Here is an 18,922-nt window from a genome sequence, read left to right on the forward strand (position 1 = left end):
ACCCTTAATAAAGTATATAAGTGTGGTTTATCAAAAATGATGCGCCCTTATATTGTGATGTGCTGTCTGGTATAGGTGGTGGGCAGTGAAGTTTTAGGAGCCTCAATCAGCTTTATGTATGTATATATATATATATGTATGCTAGCGGCCCGTCCCAACGTTGTCCGGGAATGAAAGAAATGTCTACAATTAGAAAGCGCCCCAGCGATATGTGCCTTTTGCCGTCCTGCCGTGCACATCCTGCCCAGGCTCTGTATCCGCTGATTAAGGTGCCAACGCGTGTGTACATGCTCTGAAGTTCTGGCCTCACAGTCTGCAAATGCGGCACAGCCGTCCTGCCATGCTTATCATGCCCGTGTGTCTTCTGTTTGGCCTCTTCACGCACTTCACGGCGCGTACTAAACATTATGGCATGGTGCACTGAGATGCCACACGCCGCGTCAACATCATCCGACGGCGTACTCAGCCGCCACACATTTCCAACGCGATAGAACACTATTCTCACGCTCCACGGCGTACTCAGCCGCCAAACATTTCCAATGCGATAGAACGCTATTCTCACGCTCCAAACATACGCACACGCCCACCTCAGAGCTGGTGCTACTTCCAACGGACTACTTTGTCCCACAATGTGCTTTGTCCCTTCCAAAGTATATGTTGCGCTGGTGTATTGCCTATGTCCATCTGCTTTGCCTCACCTTTCCAATGCTGTATGCGGTGTTCCGGTTGGCGCAGTGGTTCCGGAGATTACCCACCTCAAAGGTTTGGTCTCTCTCTTAATATTATTAGTATGGATGTATTCACTGAAAAAAACATATGTTTCAGGGACGTTATAGTTGGTTGGAGATTTCACTCGTACAAAACCATAGAAATTCAGCTGTTATAGTTAGTAGACCTAACTATAACTCACGCCCACGGAATGCACTGCTGATGACATCACATATTACATCACTCATGACATGCTCAGTGACATCACTGATGATATCACTGATGATATCTCAATTGACATCACTGATGACATCATCCAGTGAATGTGTGTTTCTGTAAAGTATAAAAATATGTTTTATATATATTCACTGAAAAAAACAGGTTTCAGGGACGTTATAGTAAGAAATTAGCATTTAAAAAACCTCAGGAATTCACTGAAAAAACCATAGGTTTTCAGGCACGTTATAGTTAGTTGGAGATTTCACTCGTACAAAACCATAGAAATTCAGCTTTTATAGTTAGTAGATCTTACTATAACTTGCGCCCCCGCAATCCAGAGGTGATGATGTCACATAGTACATCATTCATGACATAGCCAGTGACATCACTGATTACATCTCAAATGACATCACTGATGACATCACTGATGACATCATCCAGTGAATGTGGTTTGGTTTGTTATTTAAATATGTATTATATATATAGCAATCTTCATTTAAGGATCAGTGGATATATACCTATCTTGATGGAGGATTTAGTAGCAGTATGATTGACTGTTTACTTGACTAATTTATATTGTCCCACTAAATATATTGGATAGTGACTAAATTGTGTGAATATCTGTATTACTTTGTCAGTTGTTGTATAAACTGCTGCACCAGTTGGTTACTAGCTACGTGAAAGTCCATATTAGTTATTGATTAGTTAACTGACTATTTGTATGGGAGAGTGAATGTATGTGTGGTTCGGTGGGGGATCTGTGACTGCCCAAAGATATGTGAATAGTTAATTCAGTAGGTATATGATGTTAAGACTACATGTTATAATAGTTGTTTGGGTGAATGAATATCTTTATGGGTGTGTGTTAGACCTGGCATCCTTGGCGTGGTTTCCCCCTATCTTTTGCCTCTACCTCCTGTATTTTTGATGCTGTGCTGGATTTCGTTTTTGCTGATTTAGATGCTTTGGACACTCTGCCACTGCTGATCAGTGTCAGAGTGTAAGTGCTCCCTGTGTAAATTGTTATTATGATTGGATATACATGATTGGCATATTTGTATCACCATGAAGTCCCTTGTAAAGTGCACTGGGTGTGCCAGGGCTGGTGATGCAAATGCTACTAGTGGGCTTGCAGCACTGATTATGCCACCCACATGTGTACCCCCAAAATGGTGTCTCAGGCCTGCCACCGCAGTGCCTGTGTGCAGCCTGGGAACTGCCATGTCTTCCTGGTCAGTGTCCCCACTGACTGGGCCTAACCCTTCCCTCTCTGTGCACATTGGTCACCCCTATGGAAGGCCCAAGGTACCCCCTTGGGCAGGGTGTAGTGTATGTGAAAGGTAGAGCATGTACTTGTGCAGGTGACATGCTCTGGTAGTGAATTACAGCCATTTTTGTTTTTCACTGCTGCAAGGCCATCTTGCTCCATAGGCTATCATGAGGGATGCTGGCTACAGTGGCTACCAGGATATCTTCCCATAGGAGCTGTTATGTAGGAATCTAGGACCCTAGTGTAATTTTCCCGATTCATGCCCATATATAGGTATAATTCACCCAATCCTTATATAGGCATAGGAATTGATACCTTATTTAGTCTTAGCCTATGCAGCCCAAATACGGCATGGCTACTTCCACTAAACTCTGAGAATCCACACGATTTCTTGGAAAAACCCGCCTTCAGCAGTCAGGGACTTCCCCCTGCTTGAATATTAATTCATCCAAGAACTCCTGTAGTTTTCAAGGAACTGAGACACTAGTGACGATATTATGTCCAATCTTACGTCAAACTCGGCACCTTCAAAGTATAAATATGCCTACATTTGCCCAGTCAAACACACAGTGGTTTGGAGCAGTTCGACTAACTTCTTGCCCAAAGCCCTGCTGCTGCAAGTGCCGAAGGAAGCCGACCCTCCAACTGACGCACTGACAAGACGCTGTCTTTTCTCTTGCCGAGAAATACAGCTCCAGTGTTTCCAGGCTGCCCTAGCGGGTTGCTGGGAGATCAAGTCCTGAGAGAGAGATACAAGACCTCTATCATTCTAAAACCAAGGCACGGAGCTGATTAGACCCGTAGAGAATTATTGGAACAGATTCTTGGCAGAAAATTACTAGACTTAAGCTACATCACACTTACTCCACCCTCGTACGAGACTTAGGCTAGGTACACCGGGGTAGGCGTATTTTAGAAGCACCAGTTGAGTACTTTTAGAAAATATTTTATCACTGTATGTATTTTATGCATTTTATGAATTCTGTTTATGGCTTAGAAACCATATCATGCTTTTACAGTACTATTTTATAATACTATTCGTATTATATGCATTGTACTTCTTAACCAGCATTTCAATTGTAGCAGTGCATTTCTTATGCTTAAGAAATAAGACTGTTCAATAAATACTTTTATTGAAAATGCCCGTCCCTTTATTGCTGAGCAACTGTGGTGAAACGAAGCATGCACATCTGACTGAGTGAAATAGTTGTCTATTGTTTCTGCAACTCTAGAGATATGTTTCATTCTGGGGAAACAAAGTTGTCATGTTATATGGTTGTCAGAGACTAATCCCTTCTTGTACGTTCGAGAAAGTTTCTAGTGACCTCTGAGCTAGCTGGTACTCACAATTAAGTCTAATATTTTCGGCAGAGACCTAGTACACTTAAGTCCTACGTCTAAGCTGCAGGATATATTATTCCAATGCGCAGAGCCTATTGGGAATATAGGAACTACACTACAGAGCAAGATAGGACATAAAGGTCTGGTATCCCTGAACTCAGAATTTAATAACGCATCTTTTAGGAAAGGTGGTCATTAACTCCTATGTTTGAGAATAGCACTTTTAGAAAGTTGCTGTTCTCTTGTCTGACCTTTCTGTGTGCCTTGGCCTGTTTGTGGATTGACTGTCTGGTTTGAGAGTGACAGGGGCTGGGGATTCCCCAGGAGGCTGGCTGAGTCAGCCCTAGGCTGAACGACTGCATTTTCAACTTGAGTGGTGGGAGGAGATAGCACCTGGGCCTGAATAGGGCTGTGCCTGCCTTCTACAATGTTGGCTCCACCTCCTGCTGGGCTTCTAACGACCCTGCCCCTCACTCTGAATGGAAAGAAGAAGCCATGGAAAGCAAAGTGCTCAAGGAACACCCAGAACTGGTTCAGACCGGGCTCAGAGCCCTCCTGAACAAAGGGAACAAATACTTTTAGGGGTAAAAATACTGGACCCCTGACAACAGAAAATTAGATCATCCTGGAATCAAGTAAGAACCTCTGCCAAGGAGAAAGCTGAATCTGAATAAGGAAGACTGTCCTGCCATTGCTCTGCTGGACTGACCTGTTGTTGCTTTGCTGCCAATGAGAGGGGAAGGACTTTGCTGTTGTGCTGTGTCTCCTGTCTTGAAGGAATCCCCAAGGGCCTGGGAAGAGCTGGCACCCTGTTTTTGAAGTCCCAGGAACAAAAGGACTTCACCCCCAGCTTCCCTGAACTCTGCTGAGACAGTTCTGTCCTTTCTAGAGTGCTTGGGCCAGTTGTGGTGCCTCTGGAAGTTGTACCTGTGCTGGGAAGCTGGAAACTAAGATTGAGAGACTTTTGCAACTGAAAAGTTGTTGCATCGCTCGCTGCGGAGCGCATCCCTGACAGTGCGAGGAAATGCCCACTGCTACGGAGGTCAACATCGTCGCAGCGCCTGTTGCTGCTGCCTAAGACGATGCATCCTTCGATTGCAGGAAGATCACCATATTGGATTTTTGTTCTTTTGGTCTTGTGTAGTTTAGATTAAATACCTTTTTTTTTCTAAACTGTTGTGGAGTCAGTTTGTGGTGTTTTCACTGTGTTACGGTGAGTTTAGGTACAAATGCTTTACACATTGCCTTTGATAAGCCTTGACTGCTCGTGCCAAGCTACCAAGGGGGGGGGGGGCAGGGGTTATCTCAGAGTTTTCCTCCTTACCCTGACTAGAAGCAAGGGTCCCTATTTGGACAGTGGTACCTACCTCTGCCAACTAGAGACCCCCAGTTCTAACAGTGTGGTGATGAGCAAATATATTTCTCAATGGTACATGTCCAACAAAGTAGAAAAATAAAAGGCAGTGTATGAGACAGTTGTTGTATATAAATAAGTATACATACGACTCATTGATTGCATGAGTGACTGTATAGATAACTGTATACTTGTAATAGCGATTTCATAACACACAAAGTATGAATTACTATCTATATGAATAAAAGAAGTGCTATTTGTATACATGTGTTGCTAAGTAAATGTAAATATGACATATTGTTTTCAAAAGTGAGTAGGATGACTGCATAATTGAATAGGATGTGTGCTGTGTGTGATGTCAACATAGGTGTATAAGTATATATGATAGTGTTCTATTGATCATTGACAACACGTATGAGTGAATCGATAGGTAATTGATTAGATGTGTGTGTAGATCTAAGAATCACTGGGTGGGATTTTAGATACTTGTACTGTTGTGTCAATGGATTCACATATGGTACTCTGTATTGTACAGTGAGTGATGAAAGGTTATACTAGTGTATGATGAGGTGTATCAGGTTGTCACGTGGATGATGTCATAAGTGATTTCATCAGTGATGTCATTTGAGATGTCATCAGTAATGTCATCAGTGATGTCACTAACCATGTCATGAATAATGTAATATGTGACAACATCACCAGTGGATTGTGGGCGTGAGTACAACTAACTATAACAGAGGAATTTCAATGGTTTTGTTTGAGTGAAATGTCCAGCTAACTATAACTTCCCTGAACCTATGGTTTTTTCAGTGAATTTCTAAGGATTTTTAAATGATAATTCCTAACTATAACCTGCCTGAAACCTATGGTTTTTTCAGTGAATTTCAAAGTTTTTTAAATGATAATTCCTAATTGTAATGTTAATTAACAATATCTATTTTTTCTATCTTTTTTCATTAACATCCCGTTCTCAACCTAATAAAAACTGCAAACATTAACACTCTTCAATTGATTCCTTCCTACAAGAAAATTGTTACAAACCAGAACCACAACTAACGTTAATAATATGCAAACTAGGCATTCCCGTAGAAAAGAAAACAAAAAAAACCACTTCCCCATACTTTCAACAACAAACCAAATCTACGATGCTGCCATAAAAAAGAGGCGATAGTTCCATTTACCACTAACAAATTAATATCAACATTTAACTAGTGTAAGGATGTTGATTATGTACTGCGTGAATTACATCCAACTCACACCCATATTTAAAGACGAATATGTGATAGAAGTACTTATTATGCACTTCCAACACACAACAAAATCACAACACCCAGCGCCACCACCACTACAACCACCCCTCCTGACCCCTCCCCCTCTACTACCTCAGAGGTAGCGCATAACAGGACAACGGACCTTCCCAAAATATTATATCCCATCAACAGCACACTAGCTCAATGTTCAGAGATGTGGCAACTAACTATGCATAAGGGAGGAAACACGCACTTCAAAAATAATTTGCACAATGCCAAGACTACCGGTGAAATGCTAAACACAACTCACTATACAAATCAAAAACGTTTCCGTGTGTAGATATACTATTGATATGTGTAGTGTATTGCACAGTGGACACCACCATATTATCTCTGACTCTGGGGAATATCTCGGTAATGTAGCTATGTTGTCTCCCCCACCTTGAAGCAGAAGCGGAGTGGGCTGGTCTAACGTACCCAACTCCAGCATGGGAGTGTAAATAATTAGGCTACGTCTTGGGCGTTGTTCACCTCTGCAAAGAGAAAAGACTCTGCCACAGCGAAGGTCCTCACTCTGCCACGTGGCTGCCGCCATGACCACGTACCTCCTCAATACAGGCCCATTGCGAACTCAGCACCAAAGCACCGCAGACTTATGTCTGTATCCACTACTGCCTTCGCTCTACACTGTGGACAGCAGGGTTCACAACTTGAATTCAGCTTTGGATCTACACTACGGACAGCATTGAAGTTAGCCTTGATTTATGTAAGGCCAAGACAATTGTACTCTATGTACTCAGATTTTGTTAAAATAAGTGACAAAAATTCTACGTCGATATCTGTGCTGACTACTGCTTTCGATCTACAGTGCGGACAGCAGGGTTCACAACTTGAATTCAGCTTTGGATCTCCACTATGGACAGCATGAAATTCAGCCTTGATTTATTTAAGGCAGAGACAATTGTACTCTAAGTCCTCAGATTTTGTTAAAGGATGCGACAAAAAACATTCCTTAATGTCTGTACTGACTACTGACTTCGATCAATACTGCGGACAGCAGAGTTTACAACTTGATATCAGTTTTGTATCTACACTACAGACAGCATTGAATTCATTCTCGATTTATTTAAGGCAGAGACAATTGTACTCTATGTCCTCAGATTTTGTTAAAGGATGTGACAAAAAGCATTCCTCGATGCTTGTGTCGATTCAGCTTTGCATCTACACTATAGACAGTAGGGAATTCAGCCTTGATTTACTTAATGCAGAGACAATTATACTGTATGTATTCAGATTTTGTTAAAATAAGTGAAAAAAGCATTCTTCTATAACTGTGCTAACTACTGCCTTGAATGTACACTGCGGACAGTAGGGTTCACAACTTGAATTCAGCTTTGGATCTACACTATGGACAGCATGAAATTCAGCCTTGATTTATTTAAGGCAGAGACAATTGTACTCTAAGTCCTAAGATTTTGTTAAAGGATGCAACAAAAACATTCCTCGATGTTTGTGTCGAGTACTGCCTAAGATCTATACTGCGGACAGCAGGGTTTACAACTTGAAATCAGCTTTGCATCTACACTACAGACAGTAGGGAATTCGGCCTTGATTTACTTAATGCAGAGACAATTATACTGTATGCATTCAGATTTTGATAAAATAAGTGGAAAAAGCATTCTATAACTGTGCTGACTACTGCCTTCGATGTACACTGCGGACAGCAGGGTTTACAACTTGAAATCAGTTTTGCATCTACACTACAGACAGCATTGAATTCAGTCTTGATTTATTTAAGGCAGACACAATTGTACTCTGCCTGAACCACACATCATCGCAGGCCCCACACAAACCGATCCTACCTTAGTTCACCACAACTAATGAACCCTTTATGATTGAATCTTCTGTGTATTATTTCACATATAGTGCTCCTACCTTTGTACCGCAGAAGTCATAAACCGTTTATGATTGAATATCTGTGTATGATATCATGATTACTATTCTACGTGTTACCAACAGCAACGTAAAAAAATGGAGTCGAGCACACATGCCCGTACCCACTTCAACTATCTATCTGTGTCTGTGTATTTATTATGTTTGTAAAATGCTGCTCCTGCGCCCTACCACATTATATTGTGCTGTAAACAGCGTATGCAAAAATCTTACCTCTGCCAGTAACAAAAACTTGCCTTATATAACTTTCTCTCGCTCATTCTACAAATATGATTGTACAAACTGGATCATTACAATACTGCAAACAAAGTGTATAGTAAATTTATAAGTCTTTCCTATTGCTCAATTTTTTTTAGCATATTTATAAAGCGTGAAGTCGACCCAAAACTATATCAGCAATTTACATGAGCTCCGTATTTACAGTACATTTTCAGGCACGTGTAGATTACGTCATTTCTCTACAATAACAGGATGTGGACGTGACTCTGAGCCTTGAACCCTGACTTCCAGCACCAAGTTCGACAGTATACCCAAATGACCACATACGTATATATATTAGTTGCCCTTCATGTGCCAAAAACTGCAACCTAAAGCTTTCATAACCCTGTATTAATACAGCTACAACACTCCACTGAATGTGCAACAAACATTCATATTCGCAGAAATGCATCATGTCCACCATCTTTTATGTGTGCAAGTTTAAGTTTAAGTTTAAAGTATTTGTAGAGCGCAACGTACACCTGTGCGGTTTCTTGGCGCTGAGATAGCAAACAACCTACTTGGCGGAGTCAATCGCTGAGACATGGGCTGAAGGAAGGGAAGGTTTAAGACAGAAAGGCCTGAGTAAATAAAAATGTTTTCAGGGATTTGCGAAAAATGGAATACTGGGTGAGGGACCTAAGATGGAAGGGGAGGGAATTCCAGAATACAGGGGCGAGGGTAGAAAATTTAGAGCCGCCCTGTTTTTTTTTCCTGTAACGAGGGACAACCAAAAGATGTTGGGCTGAGGAACGAAGGTCTCTGCCGGGAACGTAAGATTTGATGGCTGAAGATATGAAAATAGGGGCCAGGCCAGTCCTGGCCTGAAAAGCCATGCAGCCTAGTTTGAACAAGGCGCGTTCCCGGACGGGGAGCCAGTGAAGGGTCTTCAAGAGGTGAGAGGTATGATGGAATTTGGGAGACCGAAAGCAAGGCGGGCCGCCTGGTTCTGCACCAGTTGTAGCTTGCGCAAGCTGTACTGAGGGATGCCATTGAACAAGACATTCCCGTAGTCCAGGCGGGACAGGACCAGTGCGGACATGATCAATTTGAGTGCAGAGAAAGAAAAAAAGCGAGAAATGGAGCGGATAGTACGAAGAGTGAGAAAGCAAGAAGAAACCACCGAACCTATCTGGGAGTGAATAGTGAGTTTGTCATTAAGCTTAATGCCTAGAGTCTTAACAGATGGGACTGGGGTGGGGGGAGGACCAAAGGAAGGGGGCCAAAATAGAGAGCTCCAGGGACTGGAGCAACCACCCGTAACCACAAGTTCCGTCTTATCGGGATTGAGCTTCAGGTGGTTGAAGTTCATCCAGTCCCTGATGAAGAATAGAGTAGATTGAAAATTAGAAATAGAGTCAGAGGAAGAGGACAGATTAAAGATGAGCTGGAGGTCATCGGCATAATTATATACCGTGACCTCCAGCTGCTGGAGAGCAAAGATAAGAGGGGAAATGTAGAGATTAAACAATAAAGGAGACAGAGAAGAACTCTGGGGTACTCCGCACTGGACCTGGCAAGGGGTAGCTGAAAACTCCCCGAGATGAACCGCCTGGGTCCGGTCCCTCAGGAAGGAAGAGAGCCAAATGAGGGCTGAGCCTCCTATGCCCGCCGCCCTGACACGGGAGAGTAAGATGGAATGGTCCACCGTGTCAAAAGCGGCGGACAAGTCAAGGAGGACCAGCGCCTGAGGTTGACCTACGTCCATACCTTCTCTGAGGGTGTCGAGCACTGACACCACCACTGACTCTGTTGAGTGCTTAGGTCGAAACCCAGCCTGGCAAGAGGCCAACATCCCATTCTCCTCGACAAAGGAGCTGAGCGCAGAGGTGACATGTCGCTCAAGCACCTTGCCTAGAAAGGGTAGCAGGGAGATGGGGCGATAGTTAGCCAACACAGAGGGATCGGCTCCTGGTTTTTTTAAAATGGGAACAATGGAGGCGGATTTTAGTGACTGAGTCACAACCCCTTGGGCCAACGAGTCATTAAGGAAACTGAGAGGAGGCAGGGTACAAACAGAGTAAATCTGCCGTAAGATGTGTGCCGGGCAGATGTCTGCGGGGGAACCGGATTTGATTTTGGGGAGAAGAGAGAGGAAAATTTCCTCAGAGAGAGGGGGAAAAGAGTTGAGAGAAGCTGGGGCGGGGGGTGGGTGGGGGTCCACGAAAAGAGGGGAAGGGGGGAATGTTAGATTTGATTGTAGCGATTTTTTATACGAAGTAGGAGTTCAACGAGTCGCAGAGTTTCTGAGAGGGAGGGGGCTTTAATGAAGTCCTATCAGAGAAAGCCAGGTCGTGGGTGATGGCGAAAATCTCCTGCGGTTGATTCTCAGCCGCCAGAATTTTAGCCAAGAAGTAGGCTTTCTTGGTCTCTATAATGTTTTTTTTGTAGGTCCCTAGGAGAAGGACGTAGCGGGACTTGGAGATAGGACAGTAGTCCAGTCTCCATCTGCGTTCTGCCTGTCGAACCGTGAGCTTCTGCTCTTTCAGTTCTTTGCTAAACCATCGATTGGCATCTTTAGGACGCCTAATCGAGGTGCGCCGAAGAGGAGCCAAGCAGTCGCTTCCACTCGTAAGCCAAGAGTCGATGGCCTTGGCTTGAGCTGCAGACGCCAAGCCCGACAGAGAGGGAGAGGAGGCCAAAAGTGAAGAGGTGAGGTCCGACAAGTTGGCCTTGCCCCAGTTGCGAGCCCATGAGTTTTTGGTATGAGTGAGTGTCTTAATCGGGCAGAGGCTAAGGGAAAAGGAAATTAAAAAGTGATCAGGCCAAGTGCATGGGGTAACAGTAAGTGAAGACATGGGACAGGTGAGAGACCAGACTTGGTCTAGAATGTGACCGTGAATATGGGTGGGGGTATGGACTAGGGAAGTGAAATTGAGTGACAGGAGGATTTCGGAAAATTCCTTGGATGAGGCGCATTCCTTAGGGTCCGTAGGCCAATAGTTGAAGTCCCCGAGGACCAAATCCGAGGCATAATTGACGGCCAGGGTGCCAAGTAAATCTTGAAAAGCGGGGAGAAAAGACGGAGTGGGTTGAGGTGGACGATAGGCCAGCACGATGGCTAGGTGAGGGGAGAAAGAGGTGGAGCAGACCACAAGGTGGTCAATTCCTCCCAGGAGGGGTGAGGGGAGAATCTGGAACTGGAAATCAATACGGGCGATGAGGGCAACGCCTCCACCCGTTTTCCCGCCAGGACGGTCAGCACGGATAGAGTAGTAGGTCGAGGGAAGGGCAGCCAGTAGAGACGGAAGAGAAGTCTCAGAGAACCAAGTCTCCGTTAAGAGTAGGAGATCAGGTTTGTCCGTATCTAAGAGTATAAATAATTCCTGGTGATGTTTAATGGCTGACCTAGTGTTTAATAGGATAATAGACAGTGGGGGAGAGCGGGGGTCAGAGATGGGCAATGAGTGGGGAGCTGACGGGGCGACAATAGGAAGGGGACAGCCTTGTGGACAGGCACGACAGGGAGAATGACAACCCATATTGATGGTCCGTTGAATAGTGCGGGGGTCGAGGGGCCAATGGCCTTGTAGGAGGGTCAAGTCCGCTGAAGAGTATCGGATGGGAGGACCAGGGGTAATGGCCCCTTGCCCCGGCCAGCCGCGGACGGGCGCAGACGGGCTTAACTCTGGCGCGACTCCGGCGCGCCTACGTCGCGCCCGCTGCGCTCGTCCGCTGACACATAGTGGTCGTTTTAGTAGCCGTGTGACTAGGGGGGTGTGGCTAAGGTGAGGCAGGCCGATCACCCAACCCAAGATGGCGCCCGCAGTCGAGAATGACTGGCTTCAGGCGGACTAACAAGTAAGTGTGGCGGCTCGTAGTCAGCGGGCCACAGGGGGAGATTAAAAAAGACAATGTCCTTACTAGCGATCAGCAGGACGGGTGAGGAGAGAAATTAAAAATAAAGTTGCTCGTAATCAGCAGAGACGAGCAGGGTTTTAGGTTAAAAACAGCAGCAGCACATGCGCGCGAGCCCTCTGCCACCGGGCTGCGAGCTATCGCTGGAGAGGAGGGAAGGAGGGTCCTTAGTAGCCGTGTGACTAGGGGTGTGTGGCTAAGGTGAGGCAGGCCGATCACCCAACCCAAGATGGCGCCCGCAGTCGAGAATGACTGGCTTCAGGCGGACTAACAAGTAAGTGTGGCGGCTCGTAGTCAGCGGGCCACAGGGGGGAGATTAAAAAAGACAATGTCCTTAATAGCGATCAGCAGGACGGGTGAGGAGAGAAATTAAAAATAAAGTTGCTCGTAATCAGCAGAGACGAGCAGGGTTTTAGGTTAAAAACAGCAGCAGCACATGCGCGCGAGCCCTCTGCCACCGGGCTGCGAGCTATCGCTGGAGAGGAGGGAAGGAGGGTCCTTAGTAGCCGTGTGACTAGGGGGGTGTGGCTAAGGTGAGGCAGGCCGATCACCCAACCCAAGATGGCGCCCGCAGTCGAGAATGACTGGCTTCAGGCAGACTAACAAGTAAGTGTGGCGGCTCGTAGTCAGCGGGCCACAGGGGGGAGATTAAAAAAGACAATGTCCTTACTAGCGATCAGCAGGACGGGTGAGGAGAGAAATTAAAAATAAAGTTGCTCGTAATCAGCAGAGACGAGCAGGGTTTTAGGTTAAAAACAGCAGCAGCACATGCGCGCGAGCCCTCTGCCACAGGGCTGCGAGCTATCGCTCGAGAGGAGGGAAGGAGGGTCCTTAGTAGCCGTGTGACTAGGGGGGTTTGGCTAAGGTGAGGCAGGCCGATCACCCAACCCAAGATGGCGCCCGCAGTCGAGAATGACTGGCTTCAGGCAGACTAACAAGTAAGTGTGGTGGCTCGTAGTCAGCGGGCCACAGGGGGGAGATTAAAAAAGACAATGTCCTTACTAGCGATCAGCAGGACGGGTGAGGAGAGAAATTAAAAATAAAGTTGCTCGTAATCAGCAGAGACGAGCAGGGTTTTAGGTTAAAAACAGCAGCAGCACATGCGCGCGAGCCCTCTGCCACCGGGCTGCGAGCTATCGCTGGAGAGGAGGGAAGGAGGGTCCTTAGTAGCCGTGTGACTAGGGGGGTGTGGCTAAGGTGAGGCAGGCCGATCACCCAACCCAAGATGGCGCCCGCAGTCGAGAATGACTGGCTTCAGGCGGATGAATATAGGGCCAGTGATACCCCATACCTTCCATGTTGGCCATGCTGTGTGACTTTACAGACATAATGACACCTTTGCGTTTAAGACCCGGGACATGGACACCCAATCAGTTGATTTCTCATATAGCTCATGACAGAGCCAGGCCCATAGCTCCGAAGTCATTGTTCACATCCTCGCGCAACACTGGCATACGTCAGTCCAGCCCTCTCCGCTTGCGCTTCCAGGAAAACACAACAACGCTACATGGTCCGGATTTCCATTTTAGTGATTTTCTTAGTTCCAGGTCTAGTTGTCTGAACTAAACACACACACTCCCTCATGGCTGGTATACACGCACACCACACCCCTCCAGAACATGTGTCACAACATAAAATACCCTACCAATAAAAAAAGGCGGGCCCACGAGCTCTATGCCATTTTAGAGTTGCTCCCATCGCAAGCACTGTGATGGCCCATCTTCGTGGTTCGGACGCCTTATGTAGTCCCGAACTACCGAACAGGGTCACTGAGTTAGTGGTACCACAAGGACTGAGCGGGTGAGGATATTGCAATGATGATGGGTGCACGAGTATGTCCTTTCCCATAGCGATATCAAGACTTAACACCAAATGTGAGACTTCTTGGTGGGTGGAACTGTATGATGTAGAACGTACCCTGTCCACGAAAAGGTGAGCAGTGAGGCCGGGGTGCGCAGTGGAGGGACTTTATGGGGTGCAGCAGACTGGATACAAAAAGGCGACACAGTGATTTAGGCGTACGCAGTCCAATATACCGTATCTTAATTCATTTGTATTTTTTTTTCCTATAGCAGGAAATCTTTTATAGTCAGTCAAAAGTTGTTTTCTATACCCGGATGGAAAACATTACTACTCTACTAATTCTTTCCCTCTTTTTAACACTGGGGCCAGATGTAGGTAGGCTTTTACCGGTCGGTAACGGCCGATTTTGGCCGTTACCGACCGGTAAATGGATTTTGAGCTGTAGGGGGCATATTCTTACAGAATCGGTAAATTTACCGATCGGTAAATTTACAGATTCTGTAAATTACCGAATCGGTATTTTTACCGATTCGGTAAATTTGAGATGTAGGTGGGACTCTTCTGAGTCCCACAAGCCTTACCGAATTGGTATTTTACCATCAAATCCAATTTGATGGTAAAATACCGATTCCGGTGTGCATGCACATGTGTGCATGCACACCTCTGCCATGTGACGGGCAGACCTGCCCTTGGGGCATGTATGCCTGCCACATGGCCCCCGAGCCTGTTTTGGGGGGGCCAGAGGGTGTCAAAGTGACACCCTCTGCACCCTTGTGAAATTCAGTATTTACCGATTCGGTAAATGCCGAATCGGTAATGCCCATTCATTCCTATGGGCTTCAAAGCCCATAGGAATGAATGGGCATTACCGGTCGGTATTTACCGAATCGGTAAATTCCAAATGTTACCGATTCGGAAAAAAAACATCTGGATTGTCCTACATCTCCCCCCTTCATATTTACCGACTCTTAAATACCGAATCGGTAAAATTCGGTATTTAGGAGTCGGTAAATATTATTTACCTACATCTAGCCCTGGGTGACTATAAAGCCCATCAGGTCTTATCCTTAGAGGAGGACCTATTGGGCGTGCATAGGGAGATAGATAGATTTCGCTGTGCGCATGCACGTGTGTGAGCATTAATCACATGTGCAGCACAGAGCGAAATAACATTACACCTCACTATCTTAGTTTGGTAGCACCCTTATCACAGTCACTCCTTTGTTGTTAATTTACATTTGGTTGGGGAGTGCCTACTCATGCCCTTTCCCTCTTGTTGATATTGACTACGACTACTCTACTAATTCTTCATAAATCGAAAAAAAAGTTAGAACTATACAAATAGTTGTATTTTTTAACGCGGGAGGGAAGGTGTGTGAAAGGGCGATGTTATTCTACTCCACATTAAGACAGTGGCAATTACCAATCATAACATCTTTCTTTTACTATCTTTTAGATGTAGAGCTTCAGGGTGCACTATGTCCCGGCACGTGGTGGAAGACACACCAGTGACAGGAAGGTGAGCTGCGAGTATTCTTTTCAGTCACTCTCTCACTTCCTCTCTCCTTTGATAAACAAATGAGCAAATCTTATCTTCCTTTTTATCTAACAGGTTGTGTTTCACAAATTGGTGTCACCCCCAACACCTCCAAAGGTCAACGTTTGAGGATTCTACGATGATGCTTTGCCATTGTAACAATGCATAAGAAGGCTGCTTGGACAAGTGGTGGACCCTCTTTGAATCACGCCAATGGCACAAGGTGAGCAAAGAGAAGTCACCTGTGGGTGGAGGGAGTGGATAGTGTGCAGCAACTTGACTGCCTACGAATGTACTAATACCTCCGGGCAGTGGGAGTGGATAGGTTGCAACAGTCTGGGTGCGCAAGAAAGGGCACTCACCTCCGGACACTGGGAGTCAATGGGGTGCAACTGTCTGGGTAAGCAGTAATGAGAACTCACCGCTATGCAGTGAGAGTGCATGGGTATAATATTCTGGGAGAAAAAGAGCACACAGACACCTCCTTGCAGTGGAAGTTTATGTAATACAGTATCCTGAGTGTTCAAAGGCATAACGCAGAAATATACGTGTGCAGTTGTATGTACTCTGCTATTACTAACTCTATACTATCTTTCAGATCACTAAACTTGAGGGTGCACTATGAACCGACACATGCTTGCACACACACCGGAGGCAAAAAGGTGAGCTACGAAGATTTTCTCCAGTATCAACACTACCTCTCCTGCTTCAGCTATTACTTTCTCTCTCTCACACTTGTTGTTTTTTCTCTCTTTCTCTCTCTCCCTCACATTGTTTCTCTTTTTCTTTTCAAGTTATGAACGCTGCTGTTCACACTGCAGATAAATAAATCAGGCCTGAATTTGATACAGTCTGCAGTATAGAACCAAAGCAGAATTCAAGTTGTGAGCTCTGCTGAAAACAGTGTTTGCAAATGGTAATCAGAGCGGCCCAGATACACAATGCCTACAATTAAACTAGCTGCAAATAAACGATAATGTCCTGCATAAAGATGTGATCTCTCACCTAATTCTGTCTCATCTCTAAATCATTTTAATGACCTGCTAGACCATACTATAGATCTGACCCAGCAGGCACTTGCCTACAAACACCTCTTCAGCGCGGGCCTAGGAGAGGGTGGGATATATCAGGCACACTTCACACGTATGAATAAGCAATATTGCCAAGTGTTATGTTAATTTGTGATCTTTGACCTCATTCAGGCACATCGATCTAATTTTAAAGACTTATTTTCATTTTTGTTTTGCAGGTTACCTATGCTCCTTCCATTGGAGTCCATCTCACGTTTTGTTCATTATACTGTTATGTTAAAGTTACGTTTCTATTTATTTATTTTTGTTTTAAAAAAAAGTTCATTTAAAACAACTGGGTGTATACAACTTATTTTTCTGACAACATTTCATTATTATTTAGTGTGATAATTATATACTTAGAGAAGATTTAAAAATCAAAAGTAGAAATGATGTTTATAACTAGAAGTATAAAACTGAGGTTAACTCTTTACCAGCTCTTTACCAGAGTCTGTAGCTGCGATTAACGGTTCCTATGGAAAATTTTAAAAAGTCCAGCACCCTTGCTATTTGGATTACCAACATTGTGTGGTGAACTTGTGACCTGTGTGCTCAGTTAAGTATTCCATGAACTGTTACAATGGTAACAGGCAGTAAGCAGTTTGGGGGTAGGGTTGAAAGATACTGGCTGTAGAGAAGCCGTTATATTTACCCAGGATCCTCTACATGACAGAGGGGAAAGCAAACTGAGACGGCAGAATAGCCACTGATGTTACAAAACCCCATGTACAAAGTTTTTGACATTATTAGCCCTAAGGGTCATAGGAAGCTATATCTCCAATGGCAATACGACTCCCTACCGATAAGGCCCTGACCTCACGCTGGCATCCCAATGCCCCAGAAACTGCCCTGCGTGTGGTGCCGAAATTGAGTCCGAATTACACATACTATTCTTTTGTCCTTTCTATAAGTACTCTAGGAAGAAGTGGATCATCCCTATCTGCAAAAATGTGGGTATTAGGCAGTGTTCTCACTCCTATCGAATATTAAAAACAGATTTGTCCCCAATTATTGTTTTTTCGGTTACAAAATTCCTGGCTGCCATGTGGAACACTGGAAGGAAAATTTTGGAAAAATTAGATGCACTACAATTGTGTAATTTCCTTAAGGTGTTCTGTGGTCTGTGATGATCTGAGGCCTTCTTCGGGAGATAGTCCTATGATTTGTGGCTTGACAATGTATTTTAAATAATTTTAACACCGGAATATATTTTCTTTTAACAATTATATTGATATATGATGTTTTATTGTGCACTCTTTTATGACATTGCCTTTGTCGAAATAAAGATGAAATGATGATGATTAGCAACATTGTGTGGTGAACTTGTGACCTGTGTGCTCAGTTAAGTGTTCCATGAACTGTTACTATGGTAACAGGCAGTAAGCAGTTTGGGGGTAGGGTTGAAAGATACTGGCTGTAGAGAAGCCGTTATATTTACCCAGGATCCTCTACATGACAGAGGGGAAAGCAATCTGAGACGACAGAATAGCCACTGACGTTACAAAACCCTATGTACAATTTGCCTACTCTGTAGTCAAACAATGGGCAATTCTTTATTGATCACAATCAGACAACGTTGCTCACGATTCACAGTGTGCACTTGAGTAAATACTTTGTGCCTATTTAAATTGGAGACAGGATTATCCCCATTCCAAAACTTAGGGGCATATTTACAAAGACGGCGTTAAAATTATTGCCGCTTTAGAGGCAGCAAACTACAGCTAAAACTGCGATAATGGACTTCAAAATCCTTTGTTGTCTTACCAGAAGATTTTTTTAACACTGCTGTTTGCTATGGCAGGGTGAGAGCCGAGGCACCAGCTCTTGCCATAGCAAACTTGGTTTGCCTTTTGAAAGAGAGAACACGAAAACCTACTCTCTCTTATAAAATGCAAAGCAAAATGCTGTTCCCCAATGAGGAGCTGCATATTAGCAGGTCCCCGTGTGGAAAAGTAATGGTGGCTTCAGAAGGATGCAGGGAGCTCACTTGCACTGTAGGGACATTGGGCCTCCACCCACAGTCCCCAACGTTGAATATGCGCCCATGGGATGGGATCCTGAGGAAGAATACAAATTAGTGTAGGTGATATTTTTTTTTAGGGGAAAATTGAGAGTCTGTAATGGGTATATTTACAAGGACAGCGTTAAAATGTTCTTGTGTAAACCTGGGCTTCTATTGGAATTCTCACAAATTCTCAAAGGCCTATTATTAAGCCCATAATGGCCACTTTAACTGTACTTTCCTAACGCTGAAGTGACAATAATTTTAATGCTGTCCTTATAATAATTGCCCCCAATATC

The sequence above is a fragment of the Lissotriton helveticus genome, chromosome 4_1, assembly GCF_964261635.1.
Source record: "Lissotriton helveticus chromosome 4_1, aLisHel1.1, whole genome shotgun sequence".
Lineage (NCBI taxonomy): Eukaryota > Metazoa > Chordata > Amphibia > Caudata > Salamandridae > Lissotriton > Lissotriton helveticus.